This window comes from Phyllostomus discolor, chromosome 13 (genome assembly GCF_004126475.2).
Source record: "Phyllostomus discolor isolate MPI-MPIP mPhyDis1 chromosome 13, mPhyDis1.pri.v3, whole genome shotgun sequence".
NCBI lineage: Eukaryota > Metazoa > Chordata > Mammalia > Chiroptera > Phyllostomidae > Phyllostomus > Phyllostomus discolor.
The window spans coordinates 75,808,060-75,813,937 of record NC_040915.2 but is presented as its reverse complement, the minus strand read 5'-3'; positions in this window follow the sequence as shown (position 1 = coordinate 75,813,937).

Here is a 5,878-nt window from a genome sequence, read left to right as displayed (position 1 = left end):
CTATTTTTGCCCACCCCTGTATATTTTATGATACTAGGTTTATACTCTATTTACTATTTTGAAACTTTTTATTCATCTAACAGTGTGGACACCTAACTTGTGGGCTTTTGTCCAAGGCCATCTAAACCTTTCCGTGCTCCATGTGACACACACACAGCACTGAGTTTGCTTCCAAAGAGGAGCTTCCTCCCCAAAAGAGGCTCGCAGATTTCAAGAAGTTCAGTGTCAGGGGTCATTTTAACTAACTAATAAGAGTAGGAGGATGATTCCCCCCACCCCCCTACTGGCTCCCATAGGCATGCACATTCTCAGCTTTGGTTCACTCTAAATATAAGGGTAGGCTAGAAAGGGGAGGCTGCTGACCAAGGGAGTAGCAGCCTGAGAAGAGGCTGAGGTTGTAAACTGTGGAGCTGATTCCAAAGTGGAGGGCCTTGCTCTCCCATAACCTCTGATAGACCCTGATGTTTGACATGAAACTTAAATCAGTGGAGCAGTGGCTGCTGCCTCTCTTCCCTTTTAATTAGTATGAAAAGTGTCATGTCCTCGGCAGTCCCCCCTGTTTCTCTCTCTCAGTCCATGAAGTCACTTGAGAGAGTTTTGGCATCTGGGAACCTCCTGTAGCTCTGCCAACTGGCCTTCTTCCAAACCCAAGGAGAGTGCCACCATCCTCACATTCTCTGCCAACACACCTTGCAAGGAAGCTGTGCTCCAGAAGTCAGTGCCTCTGAATAACCTACTAGAAAACAACTCCTCACCTGCCAGGTGACCTGAAATGTAATGGGCCCTCAGGGTCCTTAGTGTACCAGCCAGTCCCCTAGAGCTCCAGAGTCCAGTGTCCAGAGTCCCAAACAGACTGAGGCAACTGTGAACCTAGAAAGACTCAGAGGACTCTATGCCTATGCATAGAAACTAATGTACATGAGCTACACACAGAGAGATGATACAAACATGAAAAAGTTGACTATCATTCACCCATCAGGCATTTATTGATGACCTACCATTTAGGAACTTCTCAGTTTGCCCCCAGGAAAAGGAACCAAGCCCAGATGCCACACCATGTCTATCAAAGCTGGTCACTGGGGCCATTGTAACCAAGGTCTCTGAACCAGGTTTGAGCCAACAGGTTTGAGCCAACCCAGCCACTCCTCAGAGCTCCTTCCCCACCCACCACAAAATTCCCATATAGAACAATTGCTACCTTGAGCCAGCAAAAGCCTGGACCCACCAGAAGCTCATTGTGAGCTTTATTGGAGTTGGAAAGTCTTTGTGGTTATGTTGAATTTTGCCCTTGGAATCTACCTATGCATGGAAACTCCCTATTCAGTCTTCAGAGTGTATGGCCAAACTTCTGATGGCTTTCTACTTGAACCCTTGTCTTAGTTCATTTCATACCATCTAATACTAGCCTAAGTGACTCCCATCCTGATCCTTTCACATAGCTTCCCATCAGCTACCTTGATTTCAGAATCCCTTGCCTAGACTCTAACCTACCTCTGACTCAAGAGCTGTGGCCAGATTTTCCTTTCCATGCCCCTACCCTGATGTGAACAAAGCCTACTCTATTTAGCTGGCCACTGGGATGGTAACTAGGACAGTCATCACCCCTAAGGAAGGGATATCTCATCAATTTCTCCCTAGGCCCCACTCTCATTTAGCATTTAGCCACTATCATCCTCCTCCCAACCCTTTCACCCAACCACTGACCAACCTCAGTGCAAATTATGTTCTCTTATAGAATATGCCATCTCAGGCCATGTAAGCACTCCAGAGCTGAACTCACCATCTGCCTCTACCCTGCTCCACTGGCCAAGACTTACTTATCCTCCTTGAGCCTTTTTTATTTCAGTTAAACATATCACCCCAAACTTATCCAAGTGAGAGCTCTAGGATTTTGCAAAAGCTCTACTTTCCCCACCTGTCTTTCCCATTTCTTATCTGTCACCAAGTCCACTTCATTCTAACTCTTTAAAAGTTGTTTTTAAAAAAGTTACTTAACATAGATAATAACAAGGAGGGTGGATATGGGAGGGAGGTAGGGAGGGCTGGGGGATGGGCTGGGACGGGGGTAAAAGGCAAAAAACTGTACTTGAACAACAATAAAAATAAATAAGTAAGTAAGTAAATAAATAAATAAATGTTATTTAATCTATCCCTTCCTCTTCAAGGTTAATTCTTTATTAGCCTTTACCTAAGTTAAGTATATTATGGCAGATGTATTTTTATCTGTCCTATCCACTCTCTGTTCCTTCTTCTTTAAAGAAAGTGTCCTTCCCCTAATCCACAAGGGTTGGCACATCTCTATGGCCTAGACAATCATAGTGCCCAGCACAGCATCCACAGGAAGGACATGAGTTCGACCCAGAGCCAGTCAGAGTGTTTTCATGAAATTTGACCTAAGACTTCTTGCAGGAAGAGGGTTTCTTTCACTCTGAATCAGAGCTATGGGGACATCATCCTGAGGTTTCCAGCAACCACTAGTCTTGCCATCTGAACATAATTTATCTGTAGTATGAGAAAATACAACATATATCGAAGACAGAAAACTAGGAGTCAAGCAATGGAGAGAGATCTGATTACCTTGTTTGCCTACTTGGATCCAGCTATGCCTAAAGCTAGTTTGAATAGGGTTTTTGTTTTAACCAGAGAACTGAAAAATACTTCTTTAGATGGTGCCTCGGCTTCTGGTTTCATCCCTAACTTCCTTCAGTATATTCTCCTTGATACTACCAAAGGGAATTTTATAAAATATATTATGATTCATAAAATGTGAATGTAATTATGTTATTTCCTCATCTAAGAAATATCAGTGACTCAACCTGATGTATAGGATTAATGCCAAACTCCTTATGCTAGCCTCTTGTGGTCTGACTGCTGACTTTTTTCCTTGTCACTTTTTTTTTGCACATGATTAGTAGTTTTATTTTATTTTTAAGTATATTTTATTTATTATGCTATTACAGTTTTCCCATTTTTTTCCTTTTATCTCCCCTCTGCTCTGCACCCCCCAACCCTCCAGAATTCTCCCAACTCCATAGTTCATGTTCATGGGTTGTACATATAAGTTTTTTGACTTCTCTGTTTCCTATACTATTCTTAACATCTCGCCATTTCTTTTATGCCTACCAATTATGTTTCTTATTCCCTGTACCATCCTTCCAATTCTTCCCCTCCCTCTGCCCCCTGAAAACCCTCCAAATGATCTCCATTTCTCTGATTCTGTTCCTGTTCTAGTTTTTTGCTTAGTTTTTGTTTTTGTTTTTCAGGTTCATTGTCATTTTACTGTTCATAGTTTTTGATCTTCTGCTATTTCTTAGATAAGTTCCTTTAACATTTCATATAATAAGAGCATGGTAATGATGAACTCCTTTAACTTGATCTTATCTGGGAAGCACTTGATCTGCCCTTCCATCCTAAATGATAGCTTTGCTGGATAGAGTCATCTTGGATGTAGGTCCTTGCTTTTCATGACTTTGAATACCCCTTCCAACCCCTTCTTGCCTCTAAGGTTTCTTCTGAGAAATCAGCTGATAGTTTCATGGGCACTCCTTTGTAGGCAATTCTCTCCTTTCTTCTTGCTGCTTTTAAGATTCACTCTTTATCTTTAATCTTGAGTAACTTAATGATGATATGCCTTTGTGTCCAATTGTGTACTTTTTGGGTCCAATTTCTTTGAGACTCTCTTGAATTCCTAGACTTCCTGGAAGTCTATTTCCTTCACCAGATTGGGGAAATTCTCCTTCATTATTTGCTCACATAAGTTTTCAACTTCTTTCTCTTATTCTTCTCCTTGTGGAACCCCTATGATTCATACGTTGAAATGTTTCAAGTTGTCCTAGAGGTTTCTGAGCCTCTCCTCATTTTTTTTTGAATTCTTATTTCTTCATTCTATTCTGGTCGAATGTTTATTTCTTCCTTTTGTTCTAAATCATTGATTTGAGTCCCGATTTCCTTCCCTTCACTGTTGCTTCCCTGTATATTTTACTTTATTTCACTATGCGTAGCCTTCATTTCTTCCTCCATTTTGCGATTGAGCTCAACTATTTCTGTGACCCTCCTGATTACCAGTGTTTTGAACTCTACATAAGATAGGTTGTGTATCTTCTCATCTCTTAGCTCTTTTTCTGGAGTTTTGATCTGTTGTTTCATTTGGGCCATATTTCTTTGTCTTGGTACACCTGTTATGTTGTAAGGGGGCAGCATCTTAGGTATTCACCAGGGCAGGGCAACCCTCTTTGCTGTATTGTGGCACTGCCTGGTTGGGGAGCGGTCAGAGAGGGAACAATGTGGCTTGCTTGCTACACTCTAGCCCCACTTTCCAATGAACCCTGTCATGTGAGACTGGGAGTTTCTCCCGCCATCGCACCCCCCCAGTAGTTCACAGCTAGCTTTGAATCTTTAGTTTCCTGTTCAGCCAGCCCTGCCTCACATGGGTAGTCTGCTGCATTGCTGCAAATCCTCTCTTCCAGCCCCACCTGGCCTACATGGGCCACTGACTTGCTGTGGAACCTCTCCACCTGGTTCTGCCCCTCCTGCCAGTCTGGATAAATGTTTCTTTAACTCCTTGGTTGTCAGAGTTCCATGCAGTTTGACTTTCTGGCACTTCTGGTTGTTTATTGTTTTTAGATTAGTTGTTACCCTTCTTTTGGTTGTGAGAAAGCGAAGTGTTTCTACCTACACCTTCATCTTGACCAGAACTTACTCTCACTTCAAATCAACTCTCTTGCCCTCTTCATGCCCCTAAACAGTGTCATCATTTTATACTCCACACTCCAGCTTTACAAACATACTTGTCATTTCCTTACCATGCCTTGTTGTTTGCACATGTTTTCCCCAGCCATTGTTTTTTGGCTGCCTGGTGGCCTCGTACCCACCATTCAAAACTCAGCTCAAGAGATGCTGACTTCTTTAGGCAGAACCAGCCAATCTTTTCTTTGTATACCTTTATCATGTGTCCCCCTGTACATACAATTGCTGATCTAACACGACAGTCTCTATTATTAGACTAATGCTTATTGAGGTTAATGCTTATATCTAATTTGACTTTGCATTTCTAGTGTTTTCCTCTGTGCCTGGTATACAGTAGGTATATTGTACATGTGTGATAAGTGGTTGAACAAATGAATGAATAATGAATACACCCTAGGCATGGCTTAGAGAGGTTATGCCAACAATCACATTTATATCAATCACAACAATCATAAACACATCTGTGACAAGTCAATCTTGTTATTTACCTGCTTATTTTCTTCTTTTCCACCTGTTTCTACCCATTGTGCTGTTCCAACCTGGAGGACATTAGAACAGATAAGCGATGAAGCAAAATTAGAGATAACCTTCCAGGCAACCAAAACATTTCAGAAAAAGCCACTCATTTGGCTTTTGTCACTCATTTGGCTTTCATCATTCTCATTAGCAAAGAGAGGCACAGAGACAGTGTCCACTGAGTCCCAGCTCCCCAAGGCCTAGAGTCCTGCCTGTCTCCTTCACAGTGATGTCCCTAGGAACTCAGAAGGGACACCTACTAAGTAATTACCTCATGACTGAGTGACTGACAGGTCACACATCAAAGGCAGAACAGTAAGAGAATGTCAGCACCTTGACTGCAGTCAGTAGTTCATCTTCCCTGGCCAGATGTGCGATTCTGTGTTCTTAAGCTTGTTGACAAGTCCTGACCCCTCTGGTATAGCATTGCCATTTCTCAAGCCCAGTTAGAGCTGAGCCCTCAGCCTCTGACTTCAGTCTCATCAGGCCTGTCCTAACCCCATGGGTCAGGCTGCATTTCCATTCATGGGAGCTCTCCTTCCTTTCTGGATGACAACACACACGAACTGATGTAGGGAGGCAGCCAGCCTTCAGGCAGACACTCTCAGAAATGGAA